Source organism: Arachis stenosperma, chromosome 1, assembly GCF_014773155.1.
Source record: "Arachis stenosperma cultivar V10309 chromosome 1, arast.V10309.gnm1.PFL2, whole genome shotgun sequence".
Lineage (NCBI taxonomy): Eukaryota > Viridiplantae > Streptophyta > Magnoliopsida > Fabales > Fabaceae > Arachis > Arachis stenosperma.
In genome coordinates, this window is record NC_080377.1 from 70,931,517 (window position 1) to 70,943,663 (window position 12,147).

The following is a 12,147-nucleotide window of genomic DNA, read 5'->3' on the forward strand; positions in this document are numbered from 1 at the left end:
CATGTACTGTGTCAGCAATTTGTAAAAACTGTGCCAGAAACTCTATAGGTTCTTCCCGTGGAAGACCGAAATACTGGCAACTTTGCTGCACCATGATAATAAGCTGAGGATTCAACTCAAAACTATTGACTCCGATGGAGGGTATACAGATACTACTCCTATATGAAGTAGTAGTGGGGTTAGCATATGACCCCAGAGTCCTTCTGGACTGTTCATTTCCACTTAGGTCCATGATGGAGAAAGGGAGATGACATGGATTTATTTTATTTATTTTATTATATTTAATAAAAAAAATTCGAAATAATAAAATAAAATAAAAACTAAAATAAAAATAAAAAAATTTGAAAATATTTTATGAGGATTTTCGAAAAATGAAGAGAGAGAAAAAGTGGTTAGAAAGTTTTGAAAAATATATGATTTTTAAAAAAAAATTTAAAAAGGATATGATTTGAAAAAGATATGATTTTTTTTTTGAAAACTTGACAACTAAGATATGATAAGATAAAATTTTGAAATTGAAATTTGAATTTTTATGGAAAATTTTGAAATATTTGCTTAAAAATAGTTAGAAAAGATATTTTTTATTTTTGAATTTTATGATGAAAGAGAAAAATACACAAAAGACACAAGACTTAAAATTTTTAGATCTAATGCTCCTTGTTTTTGAAAATTTTGGAGGGAAAACATAAAGGAACACCAAACTTAAAAATTTTAAGATCAAAACCATAGTTGTCAGAACCGGACCGGACCGGCCGGTTCGACCAAAAAACTGATAAACCGGACCCTATGTCGGTCCGGTCCGGTATTTGGACCGTGTAAGGTAGAGAACCGGTCAAAACCGGTCAAACCCGGCGAAAACCGGACCGGTTCGGGCCGCTCGGTCAACGTTGAAGGAGAATCTATAATGGATCAACGATCTGCAACTCCACCATGCTCTAAACCCTTCAGCGCTGCCAAGGCCAAAATGCTTCCAATGGGGTTCAAACCCCTTCCACCACCATAAAACAAGCATGCTTCTACCACCAAGCTGAAATGTTTCTCATCAATTAATATACAAATTATAATACATATAGTATATTTTTTTTCACTTATATTCTATTTATTTTAATTTCAAAGTCACTTATTTTTAAATTAATTACATTTTATTTAACTATAAATTTTATTAAATATATACAAATTAAAAAGATAAACAAAAAATTTAATTAATCACAATTTATTTTTTTAATATATTATTTTATTTTTTGTCTTCATATAAGATTGATAGTTGAAAATTGTTAGATGATATTTAGTTAAACTAGTCAAATAATTAAATTTTATATAATTATTTAATTATACCGAGTTAACCGGTTCAACCAGTGACTCACCGGTTCAACCAGTGACCCAGTAACCTCACCGGTTCGATCACCGGTTCAGTTCTGACAACTATGATCAAAACACAAGGAAGACTCAAGAACACTTTGAAGACTCACAAGAACAACAAGAACATGAAGATAGAACACCAAACTTAAAAATTTTAGAAAACCAAAACAAAATTTTCGAAAATTAAAGAAAAATTAACAAGAGAACACCAAACTTAAAATTTAGCACAGGATTTAATCAAAGAAAAATTATTTTTGAAAAAGTTTTAAAAGAAAGATACCCAATTACCAAGAACACAAGCACACACTTTAACCAACTGAGCTACAAATTTAACGTGTTTTAAAAAGGTATTTTTTTAAGGAAAATAAAAACATGCAATTGACACCAAACTTAAGATATGAAACTAAACTCAAACAAAAGATTCCAAGAAAAATTTAAAAACTAATAAAGAAAAATAATATTTTTGAAAATTTTTTTTAAAAGGAATAACAGAAGATGCAATCCTAGTGACTCTAAACCAAAAAGACAAATTTTTCCTAATCTAAGTAACAAGATAAACCGTCAGTTGTTCAAACTCGAACAATCCCCGGCAACGGTGCCAAAAACTTGATGCACGAAATTGTAAATCACACTTTTCACAATTCGTACCACTAACTAGCAAGTGCACTGGGTCGTCCAAGTAATACCTTACGTGAGTAAGGGTCGATCCCATGGAGATTGTTGGCTTGAAGCAAGCTGTGGTTATCTTGTAACTCTTAGTCAGGATATCAATTATGATTATCAGTTGAATTGTAAATGAATAAGAGAGCATGAATTAAATAATACTTATTATGCAGTAACGGAGAATATGTTGGAGTTTTGGAGATTCTTTGTCTTCTGAATCTTTGCTTTCTCCTTGTCTTCTTCTTCACGCACGCAAGGTTCTTTCTATGGCAAGCTGTGTGTTGGTGGATCACCGTTGTCAATGGCTACCATCCTTCCTCTTAGTAAAAATGGTCCAAATGCTCTGTCACAGCACGACTAATCATCTGTTGATTCTCGATCATGTCGGAATAGAATACAGTGATTCTTTTGCGTCTGTCACTACGCCCAACACTCGCGAGTTTGAAGCTTATCACAGTCATTCAATCCCTGAATCCTACTCGGAATACCAAAGACAAGGTTTAGACTTTTCGAATTCTTAAGAATGCTGCCAATGGATTCTAGCTTATACCACGAAGATTCTGATTAAGGAACCCAAGAGATACTCATTCAGTCGAAGGTAGAACAGAGGTGGTTGTCAGGCACACGTTTATAGACTGAGAATAGTGATGAGTGTCATGGATCATCACCTTCACCATATTGAAGTGCGAATGAACATCTTAGATAGAAACAAGCGTGTTTGAATAGAAAACAGAAATAATTGCATTAATTCATCGAGACGCTACAGAGCTCCTCACCCCCAACAATGGAGTTTAGAGACTCATGCCATCAAAGAGTACAAAGTTTAGATCTAAAATGTCATGAGATATAGAATAAATCTCTAAATGTTGTTTAAATACTAAACTAGTAACCTAGGTTTACAGAAAATGAGTAAACTGAGATAGATAGTGCAGAAATCCACTTCTTTTGCCCACTTGGTGTGTGCTGGGGCTGAGACTTGATCTTTTCACGTGCTTGGGCTGTTTCTGGAGTTAAACATCAAGTTGTAATCTGTTTTGGGCGTTTAACTCCAATTTGCAACCTGTTTCTGGCATTTAACGCCAGAATGGAACATGGAACTGGCGTTAAACGCCAGTTTACGTCATTTATCTTCGAGAAAAGTATGGACTATTATATATTTCTGGAAAGCCATGCCTGTCTACTTTCCAACGTAATTGAGAGTGCGCCAATTGGACTCCTGTAGCTCCAAAAAATCTATTTCGAGTGCACAGAGGTCAGAATCCAATAGCATCAGCAGTCCTTTTTCAGCCTGAATCAGATTTTTGCTCAGCTCTCTCAATTTCAGCCAGAAAATACCTGAAATCACAGAAAAACACACAAACTCATAATAAAGTCCAAAAATATGAATTTTTCATGAAAACTAATAAAAACATACTAAAAAGTGGCTAGAACATACTAAAAACTACCTAAAAACAATGTCAAAAAGCGTATAAATTATCCGCTCATCAGTAATCCCCATAGACTCCTAGGTATTAATGAAGATAGAGAACCTCTCAAATATGTCATCAATTGATTCTCCTTCTTTCGTAGAAAATATTTCATACTCTTTGCTCAGCATGTCAATCCTTGTTTTTTTTACTTGTGTGGTGCCCTCATGTGTAATTTGGAGTTTATCCCAGATTTTTTTTTTGTTGTTTTGCATCCTGAAACCTTTCGATATTCCTCAAAGCTGATGGCGCAATTTAGCATGTTGAATGCCTTGGCATTGAGTTCCTCCTTTTTCTTGTTATATTCATTCCACTCTACTTTAGCATTCAGAGACACAACACCTTCAGCACTTGTTTTGGTTGAAATTTGAGGACCATTGACGAACGAAATTTTTGTGTGATCTAGAATTTTACAAATAAGCTCTCGTTGCAAGTATAGCTTCTAAACCAACAAGAATCCTTTCATACAAAAGATTGTTTGTCACGAGTAACAAACCCCTAATAAATAATAACCGAAGTATTTAAACCTCAGGTCGTCTCTCAAGGAATTGTAGGGAGGTGTAGTTATAATTGGTTATGGAAAAGTATGTTTTGGGGGTTTTGGATAAGAAGCAAGAATAGTAAATGGCAAAAGGAATAAAATAGTAACTAGAAAAGCTCTTGGCAGGGTATGAAAACTGGAAATCCTATCCTAGTTATCCTTATCAATTGTGATGAGAATTGTTCATTGCTCCCACTTAGTTAACCCTCAACGAATGAAGGAAAGTCAAGTGGACTAATCAATTTGATTCCTCAAGTCCTAGTCAACTCCTAAGGAAAGACTAGCTTTAGTGGAATCCAAATCAATCAGCAACTTCCAATTATCAATCAACAAAGGAGTTTGATAACTCAAGTGTTACCAATTACTCAACCAAGCCAAGAACATAGAATCCTACTCTAACAACCTTCTAAGCATTTTGTCCAGCACTTGGCAGGTATAAAATAAAAGCATAGAAAAGCAATAATAGAATATTAAATCCAAACAAATACGAAATACCTCAAATTGCATTAAATAGAAAATCAAAGCCAACATAAGAGTAGACGAGAAACTAAATTAAAGGAACATTGAACCTAAAATTGATGAATAAATAAACCCAAACAAAGATAAATCCTAAATCCTAAAGCTTAGAGAGAGGAGAGAGCCTTTCTCTCTAGAAACTACATTTAAAACCTAAATTGTGTGAATAATGGTTGAATGATGAATGAATGGATTCCCCCACTCTGTAGCCTCTAATCTGTGTTTTATGGGCTGAAAATTGGGTCAAAAACAGCCTAGAAATCACCCTCATTGATTTCTGATACGTCCAGCACGTGCGCATGTCACTACGCGTCGCCCACGCATACGCGTGGATTGAATTTTTGCCAGGTCACGTATATGCGTAATTCATGCGTGCGCATCGCCAAAAAGCCAGGCAACTATGGCAAATATATATCGTTGTGAAGCCCCGGATGTTAGCTTTCCAACACAACTGAAACCGTCTTATTTGGATCTCTATAGCTCAAGTTATGATCAATTGAGTGCGAAGAGGTCAGGGCTGACAGCTTTACAGTTCCTTCAACTTCTTGTATTCCTTCCACTTTTGCATGCTTCTTTTCCATCCTCTAAGCCATTCCTGCCCTGTAATCTCTGAAATCACTTAACACACATATAACGGCATTGAATGGTAATAAGAGAGGATTAAAAATAGTGAATTAAAGGCCAATAAAGCATGTTTTCAATCATAGCACAAAATCATGAAGGAAAGTGTAAAATATGCGGATTCTGTGAATAAGTGTGAGATTAGTGGATAAAATCCACTCAATTAAGCACAAGATGTACCACGAAATAGTGGTGCATCAAATCTCCCCACACTTAAACATTAGCATGTCCTCATGCTAAACTCAAGAGAAGCTATAAGAGTGAAGAGGAATGGTAGAGAGTATGAAATGCAACCTATCTACGTGAATGCAACTACAGGTGGTGCGCGAAATTGTGAACTATACTTTTTCACAACTCTCATAATCCCTGGTAATGGCTCCAAAAACGTGGTAGCTCAATACCATGGCATTACACAACTTCGCACAACTAACCAGCAAGTGCACTGGGTCGTCCAAGTAATAAACCTTACGTGAGTAAGGGTCGATCCCACGGAGATTGTTAGTATTGAAGCAAGCTATGGTCATCTTGTAAATCTTAGTCAGGCAAACTCAGATATATATGGTGATGAACGAAAATAACATAAAAGATAAAGATAGTGATACTTATGTAATTCATTGGTAGGAACTTCAGATAAGCGCATGAAGATGCCTTCCCTTCCGTCTCTCTGCTTTCCTACTGTCTTCATCCAACCCTTCTTACTCCTTTCCATGGCAAGCTCGTATAGGGTCTCACTGTTGTCAGCAGCTACCTCCCATCCTCGCAGTGAAAGCTAATGCACACACTCTGTCACAGTGCTGCCAATCACCGGTGTGGTTCCCTCCCCTACCGGAATAGAATAACTCTTTTGCGTCTGTCACTAACGCCCAGTAGGTTACAGGTTTGAAGCGCGTCACAGTCATTCAATCATTGAATCCTACTCAGAATACCACAGACAAGGTTAGACCTTCCGGATTCTCTTGAATGCTGCCATCAGTTCTTGCCTATACCACGAAGACTCTGATCTCACGGAATGGTTGGCTCGTTTGTCAGGCGAGCACTCAGTTGTCAGGCGATCAACCATGCATCGTGCAATCAGGAATCCAAGAGATATTCACTAAGCCTCAGATGCTTGTAGAACAAGAGTGGTTGTCAGTCACTTTGTTCATGAGTGAGAATGGTGATGGGCGTCAATCATCACCTTCATCATGTTGAAGAACAAGTGATATCTTGGATAAAGAACAAGCGAAATTTGAATGAAAGAACAATAGTAATTGCATTAATACTCGAGGTACAGCAGAGCTCCACACCTTAATCTATGGTGTGTAGAAACTCCACCGTTGAAAATACATAAGCATAAGGTCTAGGCATGGCCGAATGGCCAGCCTCCCAATGATCTAAGAACTAAAATGTCCAAAGATGACCTAGAGATCTAAAAGTGATCAAAAGATTCCTATACAATAGTAAAAGGTCCTACTTATAAGAAACTAGTAGCCTAGGGTGTACAGAAATGAGTAAATGACATAAAAATCCTCTTCCGGGCCCACTTGGTGTGTGCTTGGGCTGAGCAATGAAGCAATTTCGTGTAGAGACTCCCCTTGGAGTTAAACGCCAGCTTTAGTGCCAGTTTGGGCGTTTAACTCCCAATTAGGTGCCAGTTCCGGCGTTTAACGCTAGAATTTCTTGAGGTGACTTTGAACGCCGGTTTGGGCCATCAAATCTTGGGCAAAGTATGGACTATTATATATTGCTGGAAAGCCCAGGATGTCTACTTTCCAACGCCGTTGAGAGCGCGCCAATTGGGCTTCTGTAGCTCCAGAAAATCCACTTCGAGTGCAGGGAGGTCAGAATCCAACAGCATCTGCAGTCCTTTTGAGTCTCTGGATCAGATTTTTACTCAGATCCCTCAATTTCAGCCAGAAAATACCTGAAATCACAGAAAAACACACAAACTCATAGTAAAGTCCAGAAAAGTGAATTTTAACTAAAAACCAATAAAAATATACTAAAAACTAACTATATCATATCAAAAACATACTAAAAACAATGCCAAAAAGTATACAAATTATCCGCTCATCACAACACCAAACTTAAATTGTTGCTTGTCCTCAAGCAACTGAAAATCAATAAGATAAAAAGAAGAGAATATGCAATGAATTCCAAAAACATCTGTGAAGATTAGTATTAATCAGATGAGCGGGGCTTTTAACTTTTTGCCTCTGAATAGTTTTGGCATCTCACTCTATCCCTTGTAATTCAGAATGATTGGCTTCTTTAGGAACTCAGAATCCAGATAGTGTTATTAATTCTCCTAGTTAAGTATGATGATTCTTGAACACAGCTACTTATTGAGTCTTGGCTGTGGCCCAAAGCACTTTGTCTTCCAGTATTACCACCGGATACATACATGCCACAGATACATAATTGGGTGAACCTTTTCAGATTGTGACTCAGCTTTGCTAAAGTCCCCAATTGGAGGTATCCAGGGTTCTTAAGCACACTCTTATTGCCTTGGATCACAACTCTTATTCCTTTCTCTCTTTTTTTTTTTTTTTTTTTGAAATGCTTTTTCTTGCTTCAAGAATTATTTTATTGATTTTTCAGATCCTCAGTAACATGTCTCCTTTTTCATCATTCTTTCAAGAGCCAACATTCATGAACCACAAATTCAAAAGACATATGCACTGTTTAAGCATACATTTAGAGAACAAAAATATTGCCACCACATCAAAATAATTAAACTATTATAAAATTCAGAATTCATGCAATTCTTTCCTTTTCAATTAAGCACATTTTTATTCAAGAAAGGTGATGGATTCATAGGACATTCATAACTTTAAGGCATAGACACTAAGACACTAATGATCACAAGACACAAACATGGATAAACATAAGCATTAAAATTCGAAAAACAGAAGAACAATAACAAGGAAATCAAAGAACGGGTCCACCTTAGTGATGGCGGCTCTTTCTTGCTCTTGAAGATCCTATGGAGTGCTTGAGCTCCTCAATGTCTCTTCCTTGTCTTTGTTGCTCCTCCCTCATGATTCTTTGATCTTCTCTAATTTCATGAAGGATGATGGAGTGTTCTTGATGCTCCACCCTCAGTTGTCCCATGTTGGAACTTAGTTCTCCTAGGGAGGTGTTTAGCTGCTCCCAATAGTTTTATGGAGGAAAATTCATCCCTTGAGGAATCTCAGGGATCTCATGATGAGTGAGATCTCTTGTGTACTCCATCCTTTTCTTGGTGATGGGCTTGTCCTCATCAATGGGAATGTCTCCCTCTATGTCAACTCCAACTGAATAACAGAGGTGACAAATGAGATGAGGAAAGGCTAACCTTGCCAAGGTGGAGGTCTTGTCCGCCACCTTATAGAGTTCTTGGGCTATAACCTCATGAACCTCTATTTCTTCTCCAATCATGATACTATGGATCATGATGGCCCGGTCTATGGTAACTTCGGACCGATTGCTAGTGGGGGTGATTGAGCGTTGTATGAACTCTAACCATCCTCTAGCCACGGGCTTGAGGTCATGCCTTCTCAATTGGACCGGCTTTCCTCTTGAATCTTGCTTCCATTGTGCGCCCTCTTCACATATGACTGTGAGGACTTGGTCCAACCTTTGATCAAAGTTGACCCTTCTAGTGTAAGGATGCTCATCTCCTTGCATCATAGGCAAGTTGAACGCCACCCTCACACTCTCCGGACTAAAATCCAAGTATTTCCCCCGAACCATAGTGAGATAATTCTTTGGATTCGGGTTCACACTTTGGTCATGGTTCTTTGTGATCCATGCATTGGCATAGAACTCTTGAACCATCAAGATTCCGACTTGTTGAATGGGGTTGGTAAGAACTTCCCAACCTCTTCTTCGGATCTCATGGCGGATCTCCGGATATTCACCCTTTTTGAGTGAAAAGGGACCTCGGAGATCACCTTCTTCAAGGCCACAACTTCATAGAAGTGGTCTTGATGCACCCTTGAGAGGAATCTATCCATCTCCCATGACTCGGAGGTGGAAGCTTTTGCCTTCCCTTTCCTCTTTTTAGAGGTTTCTCCGGCCTTGGATGCCATAAATGGTTATGGAAAAACGAAAAAGCAACGCTTTTACCACACCAAACTTAAAATGTTTGCTCGTCCTCGAGCAAAAGAAGAAAGAAGAGAGTAGAAGAAGAAGAAATGAGGAAGAAGGGAGATGGTAGTGTGTTCGGCCAAGAAGGGTAAGAAAGGGGGTTTAGGTTGTGTGAAAATGAAGAGTTGAAGAAGGGTATTTGTAGGAGAGAAGGGGGTGAATGGTGCGGCCATTATGGGTGGGTTTGGGAGGGAAAGTGGTTTGAATTTGAAGGGTGAGGTTGGTGGGGATTTATGAAGGATGGATGTGAGTGGTGAAGAGAAAGATGGGATTTGATAGGTGAGGGGTTTTTGGGGAAGAGGTGTTGAGGTGATTGGTGAATGGGGGAAGAAGAGAGAGAGTGATGGTAGGGTCCTGTGGGGTCCACAGATCCTGTAGTGTCAAGGAAAAGTCATCCCTGCACCAAATGTTGCTCAAAATCACGTTTTGAGCCATTTCTGGCGTTAAACGCTGGGCTGGTGCCCATTCCTGGCGTTTAACGCCAGGTTCTTGCCCTTTACTGGCGTTTAACGCCAATCTGGTGCCCCTTTCTGGCGTTAAACGCCCAGAATGGTGCCAGACTGGGCGTTAAACGCCCAACAGCTAGCGTTACTGGCGTTTGAACGCCAGCTTCTTCTCCTCCAGGGTGTGCTATTTTTCTTCCTGTTTTTCATTCTGTTTTTGCTTTTTTCATTGTTTTTGTGACTTCTTATGATCATCAACCTACAAAAAAGATAAAATAACAAAAGAAAATAATTAATTATAAAACATTGGGTTGCCTCCCAACAAGCGCTTCTTTAATGTCATTAGCTTGACAGAGGGCTCTCATGGAGCCTCAGAAATGCTCAGAACCGTGTTGAAACCTCCCAACACCAAACTTAGAGTTTGAATATGGGGTTTCAACACCAAACTTAGAGTTTGGTTGTAGCCTCCCAACACCAAACTTAGAGTTTGAATGTGGGGGCTCTGTTTGGCTCTGTTTTGAGAGGAGCTCTTCATGCTTCCTCTCCATGATGACAGAGGGATATCCTTGGGCCTTAAACACAAAGGATTCTTCATTCACTTGAATGATCATTTCACCTCTATCAACATCAATCACAGCTTTTGCTGTGGCTAGGAAAGGTCTGCCAAGGATGATGGTTTCATCCATGCATTTCCCAGTCTCTAGGACTATGAAATCAGTAGGGATGTAATGGTCTTCAACTTTAACCAGAACACCCTCTACAAGTCCATGGGCTTGTTTTCTTGAGTTGTCTGCCATCTCTAGTGAGATTCTTGCAGCTTGTACCTCAAAGATCCCTAGCTTCTCCATTACAGAGAGAGGCATGAGGTTCACACTTGACCCTAAGTCACACAGAGCCTTCTTGAAGGTCATGGTGCCTATGGTACAAGGTAGGGAAAACTTCCCAGGATCTTGTCTCTTTTGAGGTAATTTCTGCCTAGACAAGTCATCCAGTTCTTTGGTGAGCAAGGGAGGTTCATCCTCCCAAGTCTCATTTCCAAATAACTTGTCATTTAGTTTCATGATTGCTCCAAGGTATTTAGCAACTTGCTCTTCAGTAACATACTCATCCTCTTCAGAGGAAGAATACTCATCAGAGCTCATGAATGGCAGAAGTAGGTCCAATGGAATCTCTATGGTCTCATTTTGAGCCTCAGATTCCCAAGGTTCCTCATTGAGGAACTCAGAGGAGAGTGGTGCACGCCCACTGGGGTCTTTCTCAGTGGCGTCTTCTTCCTCTCTTTCCTCTCTATATTCGGCCATGTTGATGGCCTTGCACTCTCCTTTTGGATTTTCTTCTGTATTACTTGGGAGAGTACTAGGAGGGAGTTCAGTAACTTTCTTGCTCAGCTGACCCACTTGTCCTGCCAAATTTCTGATGGAGGACCTTGTTTCATTCATGAAACTTTGAGTGGTCTTTATTAGATCAGAGACCATTGTTGCTAAGTCAGAAGTATTCTGCTTAGAGTTCTCTGTCTGTTGCTGAGAAGATGATGGAAAAGGCTTGCCATTGCTAAACCTGTTTCTTCCACCATTATTGTTATTGAAACCTTGTTGAGGTCTCTCTTGATTCTTCCATGAGAGATTTGGGTGATTTCTCCATGAAGAATTGTAGGTATTTCCATAGGGTTCTCCTAGGTAATTCACCTCTTCCATTGAAGGGTTCTCAGGATCATAAGCTTCTTCCTCAGATGAAGCATCCTTAGTACTGCTTGGTGCATTTTGCATTCCAGACAGACTTTGAGAAATCAAATTGACTTGTTGAGTCAATATCTTGTTCTGAGCCAGTATGGCATTCAGAGCATCAATCTCAAGAACTCCTTTCTTCTGATTAGTTCCATTGTTCACAGGATTCCTTTCAGAAGTGTACATGAATTGGTTATTTGCAACCATTTCAATCAGCTCTTGAGCTTCTGTAGGCGTCTTCTTCAAATGAAGAGATCCTCCAGCAGAACTATCCAAAGACATCTTGGATAGTTCAGAGAGACCATCATAGAAAATACCTATGATGCTCCATTCAGAAAGCATGTCTGAGGGACATCTTCTGATTAATTGTTTGTATCTTTCCCAAGCTTCATAGAGGGATTCTCCATCCTTCTGTCTGAAGGTTTGGACTTCCACTCTAAGCTTACTCCATCTTTGTGGTGGAAAGAACTTTGCCAAGAAGGCATTGACTAGCTTTTCCCAAGAGTCCAGGCTTTCTTTAGGTTGAGAATCCAACCATATTCTAGCTCTGTCTCTTACAGCAAAAGGGAATAGCATCAGTCTATAGACCTCAGGGTTAACCCCATTAGTCTTGACTGTGTCACAGATTTGCAAGAATTCAGCTAAAAACTGATGAGGATCTTCCATTGGAAGTCCATGGAACTTGCAATTCTGTTGCATTAGAG

The 12,147-nt window shown here is 39.0% G+C and overlaps 1 non-coding gene across 1 annotated transcript; it reads left to right on the forward strand.

Moving 5' to 3' along the window:
* Positions 1-11,779: 11,779 nt before the first annotated feature.
* LOC130952025 (small nucleolar RNA R71) lies at positions 11,780-11,887 on the forward strand. Its single transcript, XR_009074211.1, has one exon. It is a non-coding gene; the product is annotated as a small nucleolar RNA R71 (small nucleolar RNA).
* The last annotated feature ends 260 nt before the right edge of the window (positions 11,888-12,147 follow it).